Below are 27,285 nucleotides of genomic sequence, written 5' to 3' on the forward strand. Positions count from 1 at the left end.
TCAAGAGAGGCTACTCTTACTCGCTCTAGAGGAGCGTCCTTACGCTTTCCGCTCAAGCGTCCAGCTTTCGCTTTCAAAACGTCCTTCTGGGCGCTCTCGAAAGCCTTCTCAACAGGCAAAGCGTCAAGCAAAACATCCCGACGAGCGTCTTCAAAAGCGTCCTGCCGAGCATCCTCAAAAGCGTCCTCCAAGGCGTCCTGCCGAGCGTCCTCAAAGGCGTCCTGACGCGCGGGCTGATCAGGACGTCGAGAGGGAAGAAAAGCGTCCTGTCCACGAGACTTCCTACCCGTATAACGAGAACGAGGAAGCTCCGAAGGAGAAGCAAGCGGAGACAGACGAACGAACGAGGAGACGGAGAAGGGGACTGCCTCGTCCTCCTTTGACATGGGCAGTCTTCTAGCGTCCTTCCTACGTTTAGGCTCAACTGCTGCTGGGCGAGTCTTCTGAGCCATTAAAGCCGACAATTGGTCTTGAAGAGACACAAGAATATTCTTCGTTGGCGAAGAAACAAGAGGAGGTGAAGGGCTGCGCCTGCGAGAAGACGAGGGGCGAGGGGACGCCTCCTTCCTTCTCACAGGTACAGCAACCTGCCTCTCCGAGGCGCGAGAGAAGCGCTTCTCAGCGTCATCCTCGGACGACGTCCTAACCTCTCTTCTGTGGAGGAAACGCGTCATACGACGCAGGCGAAGACCACAACGATAACGGAGAGAGGGGACGTAAGCGTCCTCCCTCGGAAAAGTCCTTTTCAACGGACGCGAGTCTCTCCGAGCGCTCCACCCCTTGTGCGTGGAGGGTGCCTCGGAGGACGAAAAAACAGTCCTTAAGGATGCGAGCCTGAGCACGCTCCCTTGGCAGCCTGGAACTAACAACAGGTCCTGCCGAAGGGACGCCAGATCGGTGGGGAGCCCCCGTAACCCTCTTGCGGCTTTCGACATACCCACTCCCTGAGTCCTGGGAGTCCGATAGAGGTCTAGGCCTAGAGGCATTATGGGGCCGATCTGACGCCCCCTCCACAACACTAGGGGCACGATCACACACTTTACTTGAGCCGTTTTCTAGGGCCAACACTTTGGACTCTAGAGTGCGTAACGACTCTAGAATCAGAGAAAGGGTATTACCTTCTCCAGACACAGAACCAGGGCCCTCAGGCAACAACAGGATTAGGTGAAGCAAATTCTACTGGTGTTAAAATAGAAGAAATGTTACTTCCCTTACCTTTCGTAGAACCGCTCTTGGAGGAAGACCTCCTGATCCTATCGCGCTCCAACTTACGCCGATAGGACTCATACACCTTCCATCCATCCTCAGTCAAACTTTTGCATTCAATGCATCGATCATCCAACAAACAAACATGCCCCCTACACCCCATACATACTGTGTGGGGGTCTACCGATGATTTCGGTAGCCTCACCTTGCAATCACTCCTCACACACACTCTGAAGCTCACTGAACTTGATCCCGACATCACGTTCACAGAAAAGCCAATCCAAAATAAAAAAACAGTCCACTATCGCGTATGCCAATCCAACAATCCAGAGTCAAAACCAAAAGTCAATCCAGATACTTAGAACGAGTCAAATCCAAAAATCCTGGGCGGAGGTCTGTAAACAGGTGTTTACCGACCGGCGACAGAAAAAATATGAATAGAAAATGGGAATGGTTCCTGATATCCGCCTCCCAGCGGCGGGAATGGGTACTACCACCTGGCCGCCCACTGCGTGTGCCGCGAGTTTTGAAATTCTGTCGGACTTCGGAGAATACAGCTATATATATATCTGTCAGGTAAGTTTCATGAACAAACTACATTTTAATACGTAATTGCAAAGTCAAGTATCAACATCCATTTTACCTTAGAAAGAAGGAAAACTTCAGCAGGCTCCCTCCTTTTGTCTTTGTGCCAGAATAGTAAATCAAGATATATTCTGACAACATCCTAAATAATAGTTACCAATGCTATGAAAATTGAATACTACACTGTTTAACGTATCTAGAAAAAAAGATACTTGGAGCTGCCTGCCAACAATCAGAATGGTAGACTAAATCGCCTGAAACATAGGGTAAAAAACCGCATGGTACAGGAGTGGACCATGTACGATCAATGTGTACAACCCCAAAAAAAGTACATTATAACGCATCCTGACATCGGAGATGGGCATCAGACCCGACTTCTTGTTGGTAAGAAGCGGAGCTAAAGACCTCTACTCCGGTGTCAGGACGCGTTATAATGTACTTTTCTTGGGGTTGTACACATTGATCGTACATGGTCCACCCCTGTACCATGCGGTTTTTTACCCCATTACAATTTTACCATCACATAATAGAGCCAGCATGTCCTACAAACCGTAACTACATTTTTAGCAACTATCAATATGATTTTCAGGAACAATATGGAAAGCGTTGAGTATTATGTAACCGTCAACGTTGTCATATAATTTAGGATCAATAGATAGTGTTACCTTTGCACAACACACAATGGCATGAAAGTATAGTACCTATGAGATAATTATTAGGTCTCAAATGTATTGTTCAACATTCTATGGTACTATAAACACCATTCACAAATATATGGATAGGGTAAAATACCGAATGGCCAGCCTCTATAGTAGCATGACCACCTTCCCGGAAAAGTACTTTGACACGTCCTGTAACCCGGGATAGACATTAGTCAAGAGCTAGCGTCCATCGAAGCAACGCCTCGAGACCTCTACTTTCCTCTCGAAGTAAACTTTTTCTCTCAAGTCAATAACTATTAAGGCCATCACTTCTGATTTTCGGGAAGGTGGTCAAGCTATGGTAGTGGCGGCCACCAGGTGGCCATTCAGTATTCTACCCTATTTATTAAATCTACTAACCTCCATCTGTTTTTTTAAAGGGTTGCCCTTTGGGGTTTCCCATCGCCAAAATTTCAAGTTCCCCACTAGGCCTATATCCTATGCAACCTAGCCTCGAGTTCCCATGAGGGGAGGGGGGGGGGGGGGGGGGGGAGCGGTTGGTTTCCCACAGAAAAATGGCAAAAAATACCTGTAGAATAAGCAATCAGGAGCAAAACACGAGCAGAGTAGGCAACCAGAAACTAATTTAGGTCGATTCACTATCTGCCAAGATTGTATTTGTACCCTAGGCCTAGGTATGTAGGCTTTTCACTAGCTACTAGCTAGGTATAGGCTAACGATGTCCAAATAGGCTATTACATAAGCTACATTAACATTACTTTGCAAAATGCATGATTATAAAACAAAGGAGAAAATAAAAGGCTCTGATGCGGATATATACAGGGTAATTCTAAGCCCGCATTCCGCGGTACAGAAGACTATGGCAATTAACATTTTCCTATGTTATTTTACTTGCTGAACAAGAATTTAAAATAATATTTATTCGGTCGACTGTAATTAAACCGTAATTTACCTCTGAAGAAGGTTCAGTAAGTAAAATAACGTAAGAAAACGTCAACTGCCATAGTCTACCTTACCGCGGAATGAGGGCTTACAATTACCAGGTAGTGCCCTGGAAATCACTTTTCTCCTGCTCCCCCCCACCTAAAAACCCCGGTTCCCACTGGGGTCCCCCAAGATTGTTAGATGGGAACAAGGGTGTAATTGCTTGATGCCACCAATATTAATGATCAGTTTAAGCATAATCAATAAAAAATACATCGGAAAAATATATATTCTTCTGCAAACAAGACGGAGCTCTCCTTTAAATTTACCGTCTTCATAGGTAAATTACGGTTTAATTACAGTCGACCAGATAAATATTACTTTAAATTCTTGTTCAGCAGGTAAAATAACATAGGAAAACGTTAATTGCCATAGTCTACTGTACCGCGGAATGTGGGCTTAGAATTACCCTGGTTTTTGCACTGGGCCCCTATACTGGTTCCCTGTAATACAAACAGTCCATTTAGGATGGCAATCTCGTGCCAAAGAGCATGCAGTCGTTAGGCCTTTAGGCTAAGCTACTCATGCCTAACTTTACTGTTACACATCGCACTTAGCCTGACTTTATATGCATAAAATGGGTGGAATGTACTCTAGAACTGACATTTTTATAAACATATGGAAGACTAATTCACATCTTAGCCTACATTTAATTGATGGTACAATTGCAACAACCTGCAAGATCAACATGGTGCAACTTATGTAACAGTACTATTACAATTCTTGGCAATTGGCAGTTATATCAAAGTAAAAGTATAAAGAAACACTACCAAATGTTATGGCCACATATACATTATAAACTACGACAAGTGCATACCTTTTACAAGGGAGAAATACGTCATTTCAAATGAATATAAGGGGAGATACATTCGTTTCCCCTCAACGTTGCCGTACTCGTCTCGAACAGCTTACGCAACTGCGCACTTGGTTGCAGCTACGTACTTACGTACATACACTCAATCATAGACAATCTCAAATAGGGTTGCCACCTTGAGCTCAGAAAAATACAGGACATATACCGGGAGTGGTATAAGGAGGAAAAGTTATGGCGATGGAGCAAGTCTTTTAGCTGGGTTTCGGGTCGTGCTGTGAGCTCCCAAGAAAATTTTTGAAATGTGTCCTATTTCTGGACCATTCTAAGCCTTTGTGCAGCTAACATGAGGGTGAGGAAGACATGTTTCATATTTGATGAGGACTAGAAGTTTGCTTCTGAGGTTGTCAATTATCACTGAAGTGACAACTGACAAGTCTATAGAAATTCAAAACAAAATGACATTCTGTGAAACAATGAAAAAATATATTATATTATATTATATACCTTCAAGTTTATTTTATTCTTTCAGTAATATACAAAAGAAAATACAGGATTCATTCCCACTGCTGAACTACAATACAAATAGCCATTTAAAAGTAACATGATACAAATTTTCAGTGAATCAAGGAAATACACCAAGCATGTTGGTCATTCCCAGGATTCCTACTTTTACATGAATATTTTGCGTTTCTCCTTCCTGCATCAAGAAGCCTTTTATCCTGCTCAATGGTTGTGAGAAAGTCAACACAACTCTGTTCGAGATTAAGGGTTACAAGGAGTTCGGATTTAATGAGCTCAATGGAGCACCTATTCCTGGTGTCAGTCCACTTGTTTTGCATAATTGAGAATATCCTTTCAACATAACCCGTTGAAGCTGGCAATTTTGCAGTCTGGCAAGATTGATTGAAAAATACACCAATGTAATTTTAAAATAATAATGTTCTGACAGCCAAATACAGAACAAATGGCATTCTGTATTGGTTCAATACAGAACGCAGCATCTCACTCTTAAATACAGAACGAATCTGTATTTTACAGAACAGGTGGCAACCCTAATTCTCAACTTCGAGTGGCTAACTTAACATCTTGATAAGATGAAAACCAATTCGGTTTTCCAGTCCACCAATTTCCATGAGTATGTACTGTCATAAATGCTTAATGAATGATTTCTATCATTACATTACGACGCAAAGAAGAATTATCAACTATGTTCCTCTAGGCCTATACCAAAATTCGGCTTGGAATTTTACTCGGCCCTTGCAATGAGTTCTGTAACACAACAGCAACAGTAAGCAACGCTACGTTCCCCTGGCGATAAAAAGACCACACGCATCAGCTGCTCCAGCATAAATTATTGAGTTGATTATTCACTACTGGCTGTCAGTGGAGCAGACAGCCTGTCGCCATTAGTTCCAATTATTTAGTTCCCCTTCAAAGTGCTGGCGTTTTCTATGACCATTTTCTTTAGCATTAATTAAGGTCCGGAGTATTCATGCTGTGGCGGGATCACAAAAAACAAGTAACCTCCCCACATAAACTTAACCTGTCTGGCTACCAAACCCACCCTCAATCACACTTTCCACTTAACACTACAAAATACAGCAGGACAATTGACCCATACCTACATACAGAACAAAAAACCACAAACAGGTACTCACCTCTGGCTTCTGCTACTCAGGGCTAGGCTGTGCTGTCCACTGGATATAGTAGGCTATAGGCTAGCCGACACAACCACCGCCGACAACCAAGCACAAACCAACCCCCCCCGAGACCCACAACCCCACAAAAACTCAATAACCCAACAAATCACTGCAAACGAACACCAACCGCCTGAAAGAACACAACACACAACTCCCCGCCAAAACCAACACTGCCCCAACCACCACTAACAGACACCGAAAATGCACCACCAACCTTCTTAACCTCACCACAACCAGACAGACACACGCACAACAACTTCACAACCCCAAAATTTATCAATTACCACCCAAACAACGAAACACCAAAGGACAACTGCTGCCAAAACCGACACTGACTTGACCAGACGTTTCACTGCTTACGACTCTCGTAACAGACTTCCATTGACTTCCTACAGAGCGCCACAACTGACATACTTCCGACCGCCATTTAACCACTCCCATTCATTCTTCCACCAATCTCTCTCTCTCTCACACACAACCTTCGGAGATGTTGTCAAATATAAACTATCATTACTCCTCCATATTACCTCCCCCATTACATTTGACAACATCTCCTTACACTCTCAACATCCACACTAAATTGCCTTTCGCAACACCCAAGGATGGTCAGATGCAGGCCCATTGAATCTTGTTTGAGGACCATCATACACTCTTTCAGTTACATCGCCATTCACTTCTTCCAAACCACTTTCTTTCAAACTCCCATTATCTCCCTCACTACCATCCTCCCAAATTCCATTCAGTACTTCACCGATGTCTTCTAACTCTGGTTCCAACATCTCCCCTATTTCAGCCACCAAACCACTCAGTTCATCCATACTTCTGTCAAACTCCCGCAAAGACTTATCCATCCTATCAACCACCTCCTCACTACTCAGTTTCCTTCTCACTGAAGTCTCATTTGTCCCTGTCAACTCAAACCCACATACACTACAAGTATCATTCATTCCCCCTAAGTCATCCGTAGCACACTCTTTATCAACCATTAGCACCCTACCACCAACCCCATTACCATGCCGTTCACGCTTTTCCCTTCCACTTCCTCTCTACACACTCTTCTGTTTTCTTCCATACTCAACCAACACCAACTGTCGATCTCCCAGACCAATTTGTTCACCAACAGTCGGCTCATACTTATTCACCCTCAACCACTCACTCATCGCATTCTCCCGAACATACTGTGGCACTTCCCTCCACTTACGGAGCTGGTTATGGTGTGCCCTAACCTCATCCATTCCCCCACCTACTCGCAATTTCCCCAAAACATAACTCAATCCACTCGGTCCCACTTCCAAAATCTCAAAAGGCCCTTCAAATTTCTCCCTCACTTTATTCACATTCATTCTTCCCATCTCAACCACCTCTTTCAACACCTTACCCCCAATCCCAAAACTCTCAAACCTTTCACTTGCTTTCTTCCACAAATCCCGATCACCTTCTGACAGACCCAACCGCGGTCTGACAATCCTTTCAAAATTCAACACATATTTACAAGGAGACATACCTATACTCTTATGCAGTGTGGCGTTATATACCCAAACTGCACGTCCTACATACATATCCCAATCCTTGTCGCCCTTGCTCATCATTCGCAAAATCTCAGTCATCGTCCTAACAGTCATTTCAGCCAACCCATTCGCACTGGGCATATAGGGAGTAGAATACACATGCACAATACCCCATTCCTTCAAATTCCCATCCCACAAACTCAGGTCCATTATCACTCAACATTTTTGCCGGCTTACACACACACATGGGAAACATCACTTGACCCACCATTCGTGCAACAGTTTCACTCTTATCTTTGATGGGAACCACATAAGCAAATTTACTCATGTGATCAACCATCACAATCATCCCCACGTGTCCTCTCGCAGTCCTAGGCAAAGAAACACAATCAATCACAAGCATTTCAAACGGCTCTTTCATCTGCAATCGCAACACAGGCGGACTTGCATGCACACTCTGATACTTTCCCCTCTGACAGTCTTCACACGTGACAGCCACATCCACACAAATCTTATTCAACCCTGGAGCATACAATCTCTCTCTCATGCATTCCCACAACTTATTTTTTCCCGTATGCCCAAACCGATCATGCACCAACAAACACATACTCACAGCTGACTCAACAGAAAACACTGGCACATACACTTCCCTGTCATACACCCCTTCCTGATGCAAAAAGTACACTATGTTTTTGCACACCACAAAACGTTTAGCAACCCTCTTATATACATCCAACTCACATGGCCAGTCTTCCACATCCTGCACTCCTCCCAAAACACATTGTCGCAATCACTTATCTCCAGGCACTTATTTTGCATTTCCTCAATCTCTTCCTCACTCAACAGATCATTCTCACTCCTAGCAATATCAATCATACCCACAAAGTTTGCTACAAACACATTACCATCTTGAATCCTAGCCACTTATCTGCCCCCTTTCTAAGAATTCCATTTCCTATATCTACGTCTATATCGTGGATCCTCAAAAAATCTATCCCTATTAAAAAGCAAGATGGCATATCATTTTCTCCTATGACTATAAAGTTATGCATTACTTCAAGATCTCCCAACCTAACCTTTAACCGTACCTCTTCCCATACTAAAACACTTCCTTGTCCCAACCCATGTATTCTCACACTTGTAGACTGCCTTTTCACTTCCCAATCACATCTCTCAAGTTCACTCACCACTGACCCACTCACCAAGGAAACTTGTGCCCCTCTGTCAACCAAACTACAGTACTCACTATCATTTACTCGGACAAACGTCACCATTTTCCCTCGAGTCCCATGCATACACACATTCACTACCACGTCCACCTGGTTATCCACATCACAATCCTCCTCATCACATTCATCCTAGGTTAACTCCCCATTTCCACAATTCTGACTCGGATCCCCTTCACAGTCCCTTTTTGTAACCAACCAATTACAACCACGTTCCCCACACTGAATCATCAAAACCCCACGTTCATTACCTGTACTCGCCCTTCCTCGATATTCAACCGGTCTGTCCCATCCAAAATACAACAACACTTTTATTCCAAACAACTCAACTACTGCTGACAACAATTCATGCAACATTTCTCCTTCCCCACCTTGTTCCTCCGCATATGCCACTTCCTTCTGCACATCACTCATCAACTTCACTCGCAAATCATTCACACTACCGGGTACCTCTTCAACCAGACCCTTACCTTCCAAGTTTTTCAACGCCGAAAACAAACATTCACACATTCTGTCATTCCCTTCAAACCTCTCTTTTACAACCAACCCCTCAGGTACCATATTCGGATCCCAGTCACTTTTCACGATACCACTGTCCTTACCATGCATCCTAGACATCGTATCAGCAATCACATTTTTACTCCCCGGCACATATTCTAAGCCAAAATCAAACTCACTCAAATCCTCAGTTGTCCTCGCAATCCTAGCATTCACACTTTCCTTCTTGATCATATAAATTAACGGCCGATGCTGTCCTTATGACAAATTTTACCCCATACAAAAACACTTTCAACGCTTTCACACAAAACCTTATTGCCGCAAGCTCCTTCTCAACCACCGAATACTTCAGCTCTGCTTTATTAAAAGCTCCAAACCACTTTCTTTCATGCAACAATCCTTCACGCACATGCATCACTCTTACTGACCGCACACCAGAGGACCCACCCAACTGAATCCCCTTTGTACCTAGTTTCCCGAACTCCCAACCTGACTCATCCTCTTTCGCCTACACACGCTCGCCACATGACCTTCCATTCCACACTCAACACATTTTGCCCGTTGTTCCTTACACATCCTAGCATAATGCCCATTCTTCCCCCAATTACCGCAAACCTCAGTCACACGAGTACCTCGACATCCACTTGCTATATGCCCTACTTGCCCACACCTGTAACATCTAATATCCCTATCTTGCTTACACTCGCTCACCAAATGCCCTGTTTGCCCACACCCGAAGCAAGCTCCTAACGCCCACCGACATTCATTCTTCCTGTGCCCTAGCTTTCCACATCTGTGACACTGCTGCTCTCGTTCACGACTAACCGACCCTACTCTTCCAACGCTTGCACTCCGATCTCTCTTAGGGCTAACCATACTTACGTTACTGGCTCTAACACTCCTATCAACCACTCGCTCTGCCATTCGCCTTGGCCCTTCCAAAACTGCCTCCCTATAGCTCTTAAACTCTGGCATAACATCAGCCACTTCAGTCCTAACACTAACACTTCTACTCTCTTTCATACACCTGTCCAACTCATAATCCTCTACTATTTCCAAAATGTCGTTCCACGTCATACTTTCATTCGTCCATCGCATTTTCTCCTTACGTTTCAGATTTACAAACTCATACACACACTCTCAGGCACAGTTGCCAACAACTTCCTCACTAACTCTTTACACTCATTTATCCCTTCATTCCCAAACTTTTTCCTGGCTAATGTTTCCAACCTGCACACATACATCGACAACGACTCACCAACATTCATTCTTACCTCATCAAAACCATGTTTTCTCCTATATCTAACACTACTCCTTATCCTCTTCGCCTGTTCCACAATCCTGGCTTTTACACTCTCATAAGGCACATTCCCCACACTCATCATTACCCCATACATATTCAACAAAAATACCGTCAAAAAATTACCCAACTCTCTTGTTATCCCCATACTATGCCTCACAATACCTCTCATATTCCTTAAAAAAATCCCCTATGTCCCTACTACCATATTCCTCGTATTGTGCACATCTAGGTATCTCTCACATATATACAGCCTTTCGTACGGTATTATTTTACTTATGGACATTAATTGCTTTCAACATAAAATATAGGTTTTTCTGTTGTGTTATGATGTGATTTGAATGATTTTGAGGTTTATTTCCATCGCAAATGAATACTTCATCCTTCCATCACCCCTCCCACTATAGCTAACAATCTGGGGGAACCTCCTTGGGAAGCGGGGTTTTGGGTGGGGGAGACAAAGTAGGTAAAAACAGGGCAAAATGGAGGAAAAAAAACCTAAATATAACATTCAAACATATAAAAATGGACCTATCCTTGGAGCACTTACAGATTCGCGGGCCCACTCAACCACCGACCGAAATCGGGGGAAGACACTATCAGATGTTAACGTAATTTTTCAGTTTTTAGTCAACCTTGTGATTTTGTTAACATTTAATATTAAGACATTTAGTATTTAAGTATTTATTTTTAAGGAAATTTGTATTGTATATATTACGAAAGTTAAGTTTTAGTGTGGTAATTTTGCGCCTCCTCCCCGCTCGTTAAAATTTTTGCATTACCCTTTTAACACTTGCCCTAACACTTGTATCTTTTTGTTTACGTTGGGTACGTGACTGGAGCCCTCGGTGAAGGAGGTGAGAAGAGACAGAGCGAGTGTTTGGGCAGACAGTTCGGGCTATCTACAGAGGCTGTCCTTTTTTTGCTCTGCAGCTGCCGCTCTTAATATATTTTATCGACGCTTTTGGGAGTACTTTGAGCCGCCCTTCGCAGGTACACATCTGGCCACCTGCGGTGTTGTGTACGCTGTACTTTGAGTGCTGTCCTTCGCAGGTACGCTTCCGGCCACCTGCGGTGTTGCGTCCTGCTTGTATTGCAGGTGATTTGTGCCACCTGCGGCCTTATCTTGCTGCCACCTCCGTGGAAGATTTTTCCTGAGGTGTTAGAAGCATTTGCTTTTCCCCAGGACGCCTTGGAACTTTTGCAGCTGTGGGGGCCTTGATGCCCGTTAGAAGTCATTCCTTTTTGTATGGTCGTGCAGGACCTCTCGACTCCTCCTTCCTGGTGCTTCTGTACTCCCCTGTTAGCAGAGTTCTGAAATTGTTTGGATCACGCCTACTGTAAGGCAAGACCTTTATTATTAGTCCTGGATCACGGACTCCCTTCTGATGTGAGGAGATATTTTTTTGTTATTATTATTTGTATATATATATATATATATATATATAGATAGATCTTATAATGAACTGTCGAGACAGTTGGAATTTGCTGTCCCTTTTGTTTGTTTGTTGGTTATAATTATTCTTATGATGTTAACAGCCTCGTGGCTTTTATATTTGTTTATATTATAAGTTTAGATTATCAACATAGGTAGGAGATTTAAGTGTTTTCTCCCTGTTACTCTTCGCCTTCCTTCCCATCCTATTTAGTTATAGGTATTGGTTATCTTATTCATTTTGATCTGGCCAGTTATATTGCATATTTTGTTGTATTTGCATTCATGTGTTTCTCTCTATCTCTGTTTTAGGGCTTAGTTTTTAGTAGTTAGGAATCCCAGGGATTATTTAAGGACTAGAATTTGTCCTTGGCAGTCACAAGGTTGACTTTGATTATTTTTGTTTGTTAATAAATATTGTTGAGTTTTGTTTTTTCGAGTGTTTTCGTCTCCATTGACCATCTTTTACTGGATACTCTGTAACAACACTGAGTGTACATCCTTTAGTGCAGACAAACCTGCACCACGGCCCAACAAGGGTCGTAACAATTGGCGACCGTGACAGGATTGATGTACTCAGGGGTATCTGGTATTTTGGTCTGTGGAGCGGCACTTGGGTGATCTCTTCAATATTTATTTTGTAGTATTGCCTTTCTCCCCGAGTTATTAATTTTTGGCCAAGATGGAAGAGTTTAACTTTGACCCAGCTGAATTTTTGGGGTCTGCTGACTGCCTAAAGTACTTGCCTGTTTTAAATAGGAAACATTTAGTTGCTTGTGCACAGTGGTTGGGTGTTCCGCTTAAGTCGCGGCACTAGAGAGATATATTGGAGGCTGTGAAGGGTAAGATTGCCCAGGATTTAGCTGAGGCCGAACATTTGGTGAGTGAAAGTGAAGTAGAAAGTGATGGTGAAGATAGTATTAATGATGATTTGGAAGAGGATAGGTTGAGCGTGAGAGCTGGTTTGACTTTGTTTGAGGCTCCTCCTCGTACAGGTATTATTTATGAAGGTCCCTCGAATATACCTAAGGCTAATGTGTCAATAATCCCATTTTTGCCCCCCCTTAATTCTTTGCCAGTCGAACCCCTGGCTTCTGTTCATACTTCGGGTGAATCTAAGGAGGAGGTAGAATATAAATTAATTTGTAAACGAATTGAATTAAAGAAAATAGAATTTGAGGAGAACGAGCGGGTGAGGCGTCACGAGTTAGAGATGGTGAAGTTGAATATAGAGATGGCTAGGTTACAGGGAGCCAATTTGGTCAGTTCCCCTAAAGGTATGTTTCAGGAACGGTTTAATTTAGGTGCAGCGCTAAAGTTGGTGCCAGTCTTTGATGAAAACAATGTCCCTGAATTTTTCAAAGCCTTTGAGCATGTTGCCGCCCGGTTGTCTTGGCCCGCCAAATCCGAAATGGACTGTTTTAATACAATGTAGGCTGGTGGGCAAGGCTATCCGGGTGTACAATGCCTTGGAGGAGGGAATTGCCAGGGACTATCATAAGGTCAAAGCGCTGTATTAAAATCCTATGATCTGGTTTCCTGAGGCCTATCGCCTCAAATTTAGGAATTATAATAAACATCCTTCACAGTCTTATGTAGAATTCGCTCGGTCAAGGAGGAACAATTTGACGACTGGCTGAAGAGCCGACAAGTGGTGTCCTTTTGCTGCGTTGCGGAATTGTTGCTCCTTGAAGAGTTCAAAAAGGCATGTAGCAAAGAGTTGAGGGTCCATCTTGAGGAGGTCAAAGCTATGAAGTTGAGTAGTGCTGCTCAGTTGGCAGATGAATATGTGTTGACCCATCGCTCTGGCAATGGTAACTTTGGGTACAGGGTTTTAAATGATCCCTCTTCCCGTGCCCACAGTAGTGAAAGGAGGGGAGAACCACCTTCGTCGACTCCTAATATTCCTAAGATTAATAATGCTAATTCTTTTTCAGATGGTAGGAATGTTGGTAGAGTCTCAGGAGGGTCTCCTCCCCCTCGTGTCTTTGTTAACAGAGGTACATCTAATTCCGGCAATAATCAAAGGTACAATAATAATAATGGTAACAGAGGTACTGGACGTAGAGTAACCTGTTTTTTGGTGTGACAAGCCAGGTCATTTCCAGAACCAGTGCAATGCCCGTAGACGATATCTTGAGAGAAACGGCCAAAATCCAGTTTCATTAATTTCTGACAGGTCCAGTTCTTGTGATAATCAAGTGGAAAAATCTGTAGTTAGTAGTAAGGTAGATAATAGTAGTAGTGACACTTCTAATAAAAAACAGTTTGTGACTCAGTTTTGACAAATATGTATGGCCAGGTAAAATTGTTCTTGGGATCTAAGATTATCAAAGTAAAGTTCTTGAGGGACACTGGTTCAGCTCGGTCTCTTGTGTTGAGGGGATACCTTAAAAGGTTGTAAAGAGTATTCAGGGAATTATGTTGTTCTGGGAGGGTTCCAGAACACTTGTTTCTGCTCCGTTGGTGGATGTCAGGTTGTCTTTTCCTGGATGTGATAAGGTTACCGAGTTGGCCGTTGTTAATAGTCTCCCCATTCTGGGATTGACGGTATTTTGGGTCAATGATATGGTCAATAGTGAGGGTCAGGAATTATTTCCCATATTGTCCATTAATGCATGTCCCATGGCTATAACAACCCGTGCCGCAGCAAGAGCTGCTGATCTACTTGATGTAGATGATGATTTAATGCTTAGTAGTTAGAAGTGGATGTAGAAAGGCCCGGGTCAGTAGATAGTGGTAGTAATAGTATATTATTAATGATTTGAAACCTGATTGGGACAGATTGGCTTTTATTGAAGCCCAGAAAAAAGAATTTGACTTTGAATTGGGAGACATTAATGATTTGACTAAACCTCGGTTTGGTATAACCAAGGGTCTACTTTTACAGGTTTAGTCGTCCTTCGACAGATATCTGAGCAAGACTTCTCAGATTGCACAAACTGTGGTTCCGTCCCAGTTCCGTGAATCAGTAATGAATCTTGCTCACAACAATTTTCTTTCAGGCCGTTTTTGGGGTATGGAAAACTTTCTGAAAATTAGCAAGGTATTTTTGGTGGCCTGGGATGAAATCTTCTGTGAAGCATTATGTGAAGGAATGTGAGGTATGTCAGGTTATGGGAAAACCAAATCAAATAATTCCCAAAGCTCCTTTACATCCTATCCCTGCCATTGGTGAACCATTCTCGGAATTGGTGATAGATGTCGTTGGTCCTTTACCTAAAACCAAGTCTGGTTATGTTTATTTATTAACTATTATGGATAGAGCCTCTAGATTTCCCGAAGCATTCCCTATGAGACGTATTACATCTAAAGTTGTTTTTGAAAAATTAATGGATTTCTTTTCCAGGTATGGTCTCCCTCGTGTTATTCAGACAGATTGTGGTACAAATTTCACGAGTAAGGTATTTAGAGGTAAATGTGCTGAACTGGCCATTCAGCACATTACCAGCGTACCTTATCACCCGGAGAGTCAAGGTGTGGTGGAGAGGTTTCACCAGACCCTTAAATCCATTTTGAAAAAACATTGTTACGAACAAGGTAGTGAGTGGGATAAAGCACTTCCCTTTGCCCTCTTTGCTCTTAGGAATCATCCAAATTCTTCCACTGGTGTAGCTCCCTTCGAATTGGTATTCGGTCATAAAGTTCGTGGTCCTCTAGAAATTTTTAGCGAAGTGCTACAGTCCGGTCGAAAGGGAGAGGTTAAAGTTGGAGAATTTGTAGAGGATTTGAAAAAGAGGTTGTTCAGTGCTTGGAAATTTGCACGGGAAAATCTGAGTTACTCGCAGGCTGTGATGAAGGATAATTTTGACAGAAAAGCTAAAGCTCGTTCTTTTGAACCTGGAGAATTGGTTTTGGTTTTGAGTATGGACCCAGACAATTTTCTTGAACCAAGGTATAAGGGTCCCTGGAAGGTATTGAGGAAGTTGTCCGAGGTCAATTATGAAATTGAAGCTCCAGGCTCAAGTAGAAAGTGTAGAATTTATCATATAAACAGATTGAAGCCATATCATTGTAAAAGTGTTGATCCTTTAGCAATTGTGTATGAACCGATATCGGTAGTAGTAGATGTTCCTCCTGAAGAATCTGATGACTTAATGTATCAAGTTCCTTCCGATGCTTTGTTTGAAAATTTGCAAAATTTAGGAATCTTGCAGGAAGGTTTGGAACATTTGGATGTTAATCAAAGAAAAGATGTACTTAATTTAATTTATTCCTTTACAGATTTATTTCAGGATTCTCCAGGTAGAACTAATCTTCTTCAGCATGATGTTGAAGTGGGAAGTGCTCCTCCTGTTAAGCAAAGTCCTTATCGGTTGAATCCCGTGAAAAGGGATATAGTCAGTAAGGAGATTGAGTATATGTTGGAGCACGACCTCATTTCAGCATTCTGTTATTTAGTCCCTGGAGTTCTCCTATAGTTCTTGTTAAAAAGGCAGACGGTGAGTTCCGCATGTGTGTGGACTATAGGAAAGTAAACGTCCATACAAAGAATGATTCTTTTCCTTTGCCTTGTATTGATGATTGCCTCGACCAGATAGGATCTGCCAATTTTATTACAAAGTTGGATTTACTGAAAGGCTATTGGCAGGTTCCGTTGTCTGATCGAGCCCGTGAAATCTCTGCATTTGTCACTCTCTTTGGTTTGTATGAATGCAAGATTATGCCATTCGGGATGGAAAATGCGGCATGCACTTTTCAGAGGCTGATGAATAGGGTTATTTGTGGTTTAGAAGGAACAGAGATTTATATTGATGATTTGGTAGTGTATAGCAATGACTGGCATACGCATTGGTAAGGTTGCGCATGGTAAGGTTGCGTATTTGAGGCTCTTAGGTCTGCTGGTTTGGTTATAAATTTAGCCAAGTGTGAATTTGGTAAGACTAAGGTTTGTTATTTGGGTCACGAGGTTGGTTTGGGTCAGGTGGCTCCGAAACAAGCTAACCTCGAGGCTATTATTAATTTGAAAAGCCCAAGTAATGTCAGAGAGGTGAGAAGGGTTCTAGGTATGATTGGCTACTACAGAAAGTACGTTAGAAATTTCTCAGACCTTGCTCATCCTCTTACAAAACTCCTAGAAAAGGGTCAGAAATTCTTTTGGTCGCAGCAGTGTGAGGAAGCTTTTAATAAGCTTAAATCTGTGTTGTTGACTAACCCTATTTTAATTTCCCCAGATTTTCAAAGACCATTTATCATTGCTGTGGATGCCAGTGATGTAGGAATTGGTGGTGCCTCTTTCAAAGGAATGAGGAGGTGAAGTTTCACCCGGTATCTTATGTCAGTCGTAAGTTATTGGCGGCAGAAAGAAGATACTCAACAATTGAAAAAGAAGCCCTTGCTTTGGTCCGCACCCTTATGCACTTTAAACCCTATGTAACTAATTTTTCTTTTCCCATAGAGGTCTGGACTGATCATAACCCACTAGTTTTTTTGATTGAACGGATGAAAGGAGCCAACCAGAGGATCTTGCGCTGGGCTCTCTTTCTTCAGAATTTAAATTGGTGATAAAGCACATTAAGGGTTCCGAAAATAAGATTCCTGATGCCCTTTCCCGAAATTGATTAGTTTGCCTTTCTCTCTCGTACGTCACCCTGCTCGTTTCTCCAATAGGTTATATGAAAAAAATTATTTGTTGAATATAGTATGGTTTCAATGTTCCTGCAAGTTTTATAGGTTTGAATTTAGTAGGTTTATTTGTTAATACCTGTTTTATTTTTATTATACGGTTTGGCGACTGCCAGTGTTGAGGTTTGTATGAAGTTTATACACTCTTAATATTTTATGTATTGCCCTTGGTTCCTAGCCAATTATTGATTTGTCACAATATACTTTGGACTTTGAATTGATGATTATATATAATGACTTTTTGGACTATATTGTTCGTGTATTGTAGGTTAAGGTGTAGGCCTGTGTGTGCCTGTAAGTTTATTTAGGTAAGTTAAGTAGGTTGGTTTCCTTAGACTTGGGGATTTGTGACTTTTATGATCCTGTTTAAACTATGGGTATTGTTATGTCATGTCTGTCCTTTGCCATGCCTTGTCTTTGGGTTCAGAGTATGGTATTATCACTTGATCTTTAAAATAATGGTAAGCTATATAAAGCTTTTGGTTTGCATTCCCCAATGGTATTTTCTGTTGATGTAATATAATTTGGTTTCAGATTTGTTGCTCTATTATTATATGTTTGCCTGTTGTAGATTGTCTTTATTCTTTCCTTACAGGTTTGTTAGTACTACATTTATAAAAAAAAAAAATTCTGGCTTAAATTTTTTTTTTTCTTCGGAGGAAAGGTATCAGATGTTAACGTAATTTTTCAGTTTTTTAGTCAACCTTGTGATTTTGTTAAACATTTAATATAAGACATTTAGTATTTAAGTATTTATTTTTAAGGAAATTTGTATTGTATATATTTTTTTTTTTACGAAAGTTAAGTTTTAGTGTGTGTGATTTTGCGCCTCCTCCCCGCTCGTTAAAATTTTTGAATTACCCTTTTAAACACTCGTATCTTTTTTGTTTATGTTTGGGTACGTGACTGGAGCCCTCGGTGAAGGAGGTGAGAAGAGACAGAGCGAGTGTTTGGGCAGACAGTTCGGGCTATCTACAGAGGCTGTCCTTTTTTTGCTCTGCAGCTGCCGCTCTTAATATATTTTATCGACGCATTTGGGAGTACTTTGAGCCGCCCTTCGCAGGTACACATCTGGCCACCTGCGGTGTTGTGTACGCTGTACTTTGAGTGCTATCCTTCGCAGGTACGCTTCCGGCCACCTGCGGTGTTGCGTCCTGCTTGTATTGCAGGTGATTTGTGCCACCTGCGGCCTTATCTTGCTGCCACCTCCGTGGAAGATTTTTCCTGAGGTGTTAGAAGCATTTGCTTTTCCAGGACGCCTTGGAACTTTTGCAGCTGTGGGGGCCTTGATGCCCGTTAGAAGTCAAGTAGGGAGACAGATCCCAGGTAAGCGTTTCTTCTTGTATGGTCGTGCAGGACCTCTCGACTCCTCCTTCCTGGTGCTTCTGTACTCCCCTGTTAGTAGAGTTCTGAAATTGTTTGGATCACGGCCTACTGTAGGCAAAGGACCTTTATTATTAGTCCTGGATCACGGACTCCCCTTCAAGTAAGTGAGGAGATATTTTTTTGTTATTATTATTTGTATATATATATATATATATAGATATATCTTATAATGAACTGTCGAGACAGTTGGAATTTGCTGTCCCTTTTGTTTGTTTGGTTATAATTATTCTTATGATGTTAACAGCCTCGTGGCTTTTATATTTGTTTATATTATAAGTTTAGATTATCAACATAAGTAGGAGATTTAAGTGTTTTCTCCCTGTTACTCTTCGCCTTCCTTCCCATCCTATTTAGTTATAGGTACTGGTTATCTTATTCATTTTGATCTGGCCACTTATATTGCATATTTTGTTGTATTTGCATTCATGTGTTTCTCTCTATCTCTGTTTAGGGCTTAGTTTTTAGTAGTTAGGAATCCCAAGGGATTATTTAAGGACTAGAATTTGTCCTTGGCAGTCACAAGGTTGACTTTGATTATTTTTGTTTGTTAATAAATATTGTTGAGTTTTTCTGAGTGTTTTCGTCTCCATTGACCATCTTTTACTGGATACTTTGTAACAACACTGAGTGTACATCCTTTAGTGCAGACAAACCTGCACCACGGCCCAACAAGGGTCGTAACAAACACCAAAACCAATATGGCGGCAATAACAAAACAACAACAAATAAATTAGGGAGCGACTACATATCCGCGACGATCGATAAGGCCGTGGCGGAACGGCGCTTCGCGCCTTATCCACATATTTAATGATTCTTGGCAAGCTCAACATGTTCTGGCAAGAGGTAATGTTGCGCTGCGCGCACTAGCCACAGGGGTTACAGTAAGGCTACTTACTGTGGCGGATGGATTTGGGTGTCGCATCACTTACGCCGACGTCCTTTCGTCCCTACAGAGCGATCACATCCAAAGGCGTTTCTGTTGTAGTCGATCCGACAAATAGCTCCACAACACTCGCATTTTTTTTGCTTTAGAATTAAATTATGTCTTTGAACATATTCAATCATAACTTCTTTACCACCACTAGACAAATAATGATAAAATTCACCGTAACCCACATTGCACTGCAAACAATCGGTAGTAAATCGAAGGTCTGTCAAAATTAATGCCAGAAGGGCCAGCCACTACCTCTGCCATGCCTACAGGAAGACAAAATGCCGATTTTTGCTTCATTATTCGAGTATTCAGTCAAACAAGGATACCAGTGGACACTGGACAGGTAACTTTATTACTCCGCTGAAATGCTAGTGAAACTTAGTTTTCGACTAAAGTCGTTCGTAATTGGTTATGAAACCCATGACGTCATAACGATGTCACACCTCTCAGCCAATAATGAGTAACTGGAACTGCTTTTGTTTGCGTAAGAAAGTAAGTTAGAGGGCTCATTAAAAGTAAACATTACCGTAGAGGAAACACCTCTCCCGACTTAGGAAAAATTTGAGGTAAAAACTTAATGTTTTTTTTTCTCTGTAAGTATGCATTAGCGACAATAATGTATTGAGAAGAAGTGTTTTGTTATCACTTCCTTAACATAGTGAACTAAGTTAAAATACGCTACATTATTAATGTCCATAAATAAAATAATACCTTTCGTACTTCCCGCTCCCGCTCACTTTCACTCTCACTTTCGCTACTCCCACCATTCTGATCCCTCTTAACCTTGTCCGAATACAGTGAATCAACTTCCATACTAACATCCATGCTCCTGATTACGCTCTTCTTACCCTTCTTTCTACCCACCTGTTTCCACTCACCGCTATCTAAATCACTCTCAGCCCTTTCCCCAATGTATTCAGTCCCAGTCTCATCCTGTCCGTCATCCTTCCTAACCTTCTTTCCCTTAGTCGTCTTCTTTTCCTCAGCCCCCTTCTTATTCTTGTCCTCAGGTTTATCCTTATCCTGTCTCTTTCCCTTCTTTCCTTTACCTATCACAAACAAGTCACCTTCGTCACTCGTAGTTTCATCCACTCGCTCTTCCACTGTCTTTACCACTTCTGGCCTATCACAAGACCTAGTAGGCCTACCCCCTACAGCTCCCTCTACCACGAACCCCTTCATCATTTCCTGCACTGCATTCATCATCACTAAGAATTTTTCAACTCTCTCTTCCGCTCCCTTCACTTCCACTTTTGCACTCCTTAGCATTCCTCTCATTTCCTCTAACTCGCTCTTCAGCTCCTCACACTCTACCCTTAACCTCTCATTATCCACTTCCAATTGTCCTCTTACTTCCCTCTCCAACCTCAACTCCTCCTTCAACCTCTCCACCTCACTCAATCCTTCCATCTCAAACTTTCTCACCACTCATACACACTAGCCTAGACCAATTGTCCTGCAGCTGCCACACCAGCAGTCCCTGTTCGGGCGCCAAAAAATAATGTGGCGGGATCACAAAAAACAAGTAACCTCCCCGAGACATAAACTTAACCTGTCTGGCTACCAAACCCACCCTCAATCACACTTTCCACTTAACACTACAAAATACAGCAGGACAATTGACCCATACCTACATACAGAACAAAAAACCACAAACAGGTACTCACCTCTGGCTTCTGCTACTCAGGGCTAGGCTGTGCTGTCCACTGGATATAGTAGGCTATAGGCTAGCCGACACAACCACCGCCGACAACCAAGCACAAAGCACAAACCAACCACCCCCGAGACCCACAACCCCACAGAAACTCAATAACCCAACAAATCACTGCAAACGAACACCAACCGCCTGAAAGAACACGACAACCACACAACTCGCAGAAGCACAACCACCCCCAAAACCAACACTGCCCCAACCACCACTAACAGACACCGAAAATGCACCACCAATCTTCTTAACCTCACCACAACCAGACAGACACACGCACAACAACTTCACAACCCCAAAATCTATCAATTACCACCCAAACAACGAAACACCAAAGGACAACCGTTGCAATAACCGACACTGACTTGACCAGACGTCTCACAGTCTCTCACTGCTTACGACTCTCGTCAGTGTAACGTTACCGTAACAGACTTCCATTGACTGCCTACAGAGCGCCACAACAGACATACTTCCGACCGCCATTTAACCACTCCCATTCATTCTTCCACCAATCTCTCTCTCTCTCTCTCTCTTACACACAACCTTTGGAGATGTTGTCAAATATAAACTATCACTACTCCTCCATAATGCAGTTCCTAACATTTTCAGCAACGACTGAATCCAATGTTATTATTATTATTATTTGGGACGATAGGATGCTTTGTTACTGTCATTAGCATGAGCCAGTTATATCTGAGTTTTGAAACAATACTTAAATACATTCTACCAAGGTGGACAAGTTACTTCCCGCTCTACTGGGTAGAAGTAAACAATCACAACAACTGCTGCTTCAGATTCAAGCACGTGAAACGTGACTTGCTTGTCATGGATTTCTTCATTGTTGTATGTCTAATGGATTAAGTCCCCAAAATTGTGTTATACTCAATTAACGGCTCATGGTTTATATAATAAAGTACCTACAAAAGGACCATGGAATGTTATTGATACCCAATTTGAGAATCAACACCGAACGGGGCTAAAATCAACATATATAACTACAGAGCCACGTACTGTCCAAAACAAGGACAAGATAACACAATTCGGATGATTGATGAACCCAAGAATAGGAGCCTAACCTAACCTACGTAGAAGGCAACGTGGAAAATCTACGAATCAAGAAAATGGAGCACAATGAACAAGAGAAACATGATCAACATTTAGGTAGGCCAAGATGAAGAGCAAGACTTGCATTCATTGAAACCTAGGCCTAGGCCTATGTCACCTAGTATGGGTAAACGAGTAATATTACAATCAGAAAAAGGTAAGATGTATAATTTTGATCTTCTGGTTGATGAATTCAAAAAACAAAAGAGATTGTTTGAGGCAAGATAAATAAGAAGCAGATTTGGCACTTTCTAAAAATTATTGTAATGTAGGCCTACTACAGGTGTTGCAAATAGGCTTCAAATAGAATTAAACAAAGAATTGACATAACTCTCTCTTAAAGTGAAAGAATCAGAAATACCAGAAGTTGACATTGTACAGAGTTTAGAGTATAATTACCAGGAAATATGCTTTGAAAGTCACACTAGGTTAACAAAATTAAAAGAAAAAATGAAACATGACCAAGATGATAAAATGTCAAATGTCTCTCTAAAGTCAAAGTCTTCATCTAGTAGGTCACATCATACAAGTGTAAGTAAATCTTCACGTGTTTCTGTCTAGTACTAAGAGAATAGAACTAAGCACAAAACTGGCTAGGTTAGGCACAGAAAGAAAATACCATGACATAATGGAGAAGGCTAGAGCAGATTTAAAGAAATTAGAAATTGACTAAGAAATTGAAGCCACTAATGCTGAGATATGTGCAGTTAATAAAATTTTAGAGGAAGAAAATGAAACTGATCCACAGTCATGCATGAGTTTTCCGTTAGGTGAAAATAACCAACCCACTGAAGTCTCTGCACAGATATATTGAGGAGTAGAGTTGTAAATTATTCATTGTAAGGTTCCAGTGTACAAAATTCCCTTTCCTTTGCTGGAGGTTTAGATAGTATAGACAAAGATTTAGACAAAAGGAAGGCAGAAATAAAGGCAATGACTGATCTAAATCCAAATGCTCAGGTGTTTAAATTTCCAACAGATTTCATACAACCAGGGAAACCAAGGCTAGACCATAATTATAATTACCAGCCCATAGGACGCTCAGAGCCAAGTAAACTTAGGCTAGGCCAAGAAACAAACCAGAAAATCAGATTTCAAAATACCAAATGAGCCTAGGCTAGTTTGTACTACTATAGATGAGGCATCCCATGAGGTAATAGGTGAACCTAGGCTAATAGTAGATCCCAAAAATGCCTTCACTTGCAATACACAACCTGATGTTAATAGACCAAGGCTACACACTCATGAAACCCCTGCAGATTTTCATGAACAACCTAACATTATCAATAATGATAACGTACAGTCCAGTCAATTTTATCAATGGGATATTTTAAAAGGTTTTGCTGATCTTCAAAATCAGAACTTAGAAAAACTAGCCGACTTGTTTGCTGCAAGGCAACGTAAAGACAATTTACCCGTTAAAGAACCAGAGGTATTTTCTGGAGATTTGCTGAAGTATCCTCAATGGAAAGCATAATTTATTACATTAATTGAATATAAAACAGATGATGCTGCTGAAAGATTGTACTACTTAGGTAAATATACGGATGGTCAGGCTAAAGCTGCCATTGATAATCTTATTTCTTTTGGCACCCAAGAGGCTTACGACAAGGCTTGGAAGATACTTCATGATAGGTTTGGAAATAAATTTATTGTTGCTGATGCCTTTAGAAGCAAGCTTGAAGGTTGGCCGAAGATTACAATTAATGATGGTCCAGGTTTGAGGAAATTTTCTGATTTCTTAGAACACTGTAAAACAGCCATGAGAATCATAAAGTACTTAGCAATTCTTAACGATCCTAAAGAAAACAGACTTATGTTACAGAAGTTGCCTGCTCAAATTGCAGAGAGATGGAATTGTATAGTAACTAAAAGAATCACAATTGATGAAGAGGAATATCCATCTTTTGAAGAGTTTACAAGGTTCATAAGTGATGAAGCCAATAAGGCATGTAATCCAACATCATCTTACAGTGCACTTAATAGGAGAGATACAGTATTTACACCTAAAGAAAAACAACCACAAAGTAAGGTTGCAAAGCGTACATCATTGCTACTAAATTTAATGAAGTTAATAATGTTACAAATGCTGCATCTGATGGAAATAAATCTAAAAATGAAAAACAAGCCGAGAGTAAAATGAATGTAGGATTTACATGCTATTACTGTAGACAAAACCATGATATGGAAAAATGCCCAGAGTTCTTAAAACTTGATCTTGCTCAAAGAAACCAATATTTGACAGATAAAAAAAAATGTGTAAAGGTTGTTTCAAGGTTGGTCATTATTTAAGGTATTGTAAAAGACCAAGGAAATGTATTAAAGCAAGAGGTGGCACCCAACAATTCTCCACGATGAAACTTTGAATAAAAAACCAAGTTCTGGTGATACCCACAACAAGACAGGCTGTAGCTGTGGCTAATAGAATTAATGTTAACAGATATTTTTCAGCTGATGTTCACTCAATGATTGTACCTGTTTGGTTAAGCCATAAGAATACAAATAATAAGGTCATGGTATATGCAGTATTGGATGATCAGTCAGATGCTTGTTTTATCAAGGAAAGTGTCCTAAGGTACATATATGAATGTCAATGGCCAAAATTCTGTCATTTAGATAGCGACTATGCTGGGTGAAGAGGCTATAAAAAAGTACTAAAGTATTTGGTTTATCAGTGAAGGGCATAAATGAAAATAGTACTATAAATTTGATCCATGTGTCTACTCTAGAAAACTATTCCTGCAAGAAGAGCACAAATCCCTAAAAAAATGTTCAGCTTTAAGATGGCCTCATCTTAAGAAAATTGCTGGAAGGCTAGTAGAGTATAATCCTGACATTGAGATAGGTCTATTGATAGGTATAAACTGTATAAAAGCTGTCAAACCTTTAGAAATCATTCCTGGGTCTGGAATGAGCCCTATGGGTCAGAGAACAGCTCTTGGATGGGGAATTATTGGTAATGTAAATGTCAATGAGAATAATTAGAAAGTGATGTGTTGTTAATAGAACTGTAGTTGAAGAAAATTGAAATAAATTCCAAGATATCAAATAACATTTTTACAGTACCAACCAAAAGTAAAAGAAGTGTATGAGCCTCATCATGTCAGAGAGAGTTTGAATATGATTTCATAAGTAATGTTAGTGATGATGAGGTAGCTTTGTCAGTAGAAGAAAGACAGTTTATTGAAATTGTTAGTAATGGTATTAGATTATTGATGGTAAACAGTTTAAAAATTCCACTGCCACTCAAAGGAGGTGATATTCAGTTCCCAGATAATAAGTTAGTAGTCCAGAAAAGACTATCAAATTTAAAAAAAAAGCTTCAGAAGAATGTAAGCATGAAAAATGATTACATAAATTTCATGAAGGATATGATTGATAAGTGTTATGCTGAAAGGGTTCCTTTGAATGAAACATGCCTAACTAATGGAAAGGTTTGGTTTGTGCCACATCATGGGGTTTACCATCCCAGAAAGCCTGACAAAATCAGAGTAGTATTCGATTGCTCTTTTCTGTATAAAAATGCAAGTTTGAATGATTGTTTACTTCAGGGACCAGACTTGTCAAATAGTCTAGCTGGTATTTTGTGTAGATTTAGAAATCATTCTGTTGCATTTACTTGTGATGTAGAAGCAATGTATCACCAAGTTTTAGTAAATGAAGAACACAGGAATCTTTTACGATTTCTGTGGTTTGATAACCATGACTTAGATGGTGACATTGTTCAATATAGGATGACTGTTCATTTATTTGGTGCTAGAAGCTCTCCATCTGTTGCAAACTATGCTTTGAAAGCTGCTGCTGATAGATTTAAGGATAAAACTACTGAAAAGGCAGCAGAGTTCATTAAAGAAGACTTTTATGTGGATGATGGCTTAAAGTCTGTAGCTACAGTGGAGGAAGCCATAAACTTAGCCAAAGACAGTCAGATGATATGTAAAAGGGGTGGTTTCCATTTGCACAAATTGTTGCCAATAATGCTTTATTTTTAAAGGCTATATGTCCTGATGAAATTGCTCAATCAGTTAAGAATTTTTGATTAACGAAAAGATAAATTGCCAGTGGAACGAACATTAGGTATGGAATGGTGTACTGAAACAGATACATTTAATTTTAATGTCAAACCCATTCAAAGGCCTAGTACTAGAAGGAATGTTTTATCCATAGTTAGCTCTATTTTTGATCCTCTAGGCATGATATCACCATTCATTCTAGGTAAGAAAGTTTTGCAACCCCTATGTAAACAAGACCTTGGCTGGGATGATCCTATTCCTGAAACTGTTATTACTGAATGGAAAACTGGTTAAGTCAATTACCCAAATTGAAAGATATTAAAGTTGAGATGTTATAAACCAGCCACATGAATGTCATAGACTATGAATTGCATCATTTTTCTGATGCTAGTGAGAAGGGTTATGGTCAATGCTCATACTTAAGAATGACAGATGCAAATGGACAAGTACATACTAGGTTAGTTATGGCTAAATCAAGAGTGTCTCCCTTGAAAACTTTTACTATACCTAGGTTAGAACTCACTGCTGCATTAGCATCAGTGAAGGTGAGTTATTTCTTAAAAAAGGAGTTGAAGGTCAATATTAGTAAAGAAGTATTTT

General features: G+C 41.0%; 1 long non-coding RNA gene across 3 annotated transcripts in view; it reads right to left on the bottom strand.

The window, feature by feature from the left end:
- Positions 1-27,285, bottom strand: part of LOC135206053 (uncharacterized) — a 77,929-nt gene that overhangs the window by 33,745 nt on the left and 16,899 nt on the right. Inside the window, exon 1 of one of the 3 annotated variants that reach the window (XR_010312666.1) lies at positions 5,910-8,193. The exons of 1 other annotated variant lie outside the window; for it this stretch is intronic. This is a non-coding gene — a long non-coding RNA (uncharacterized LOC135206053). Of the gene's footprint in view, positions 1-5,909; positions 8,194-27,285 lie in introns of those variants that run through there. One more of the 3 variants, XR_010312664.1, reaches the window with a different exon arrangement.

This window comes from Macrobrachium nipponense, chromosome 29 (assembly GCF_015104395.2).
Source record: "Macrobrachium nipponense isolate FS-2020 chromosome 29, ASM1510439v2, whole genome shotgun sequence".
NCBI lineage: Eukaryota > Metazoa > Arthropoda > Malacostraca > Decapoda > Palaemonidae > Macrobrachium > Macrobrachium nipponense.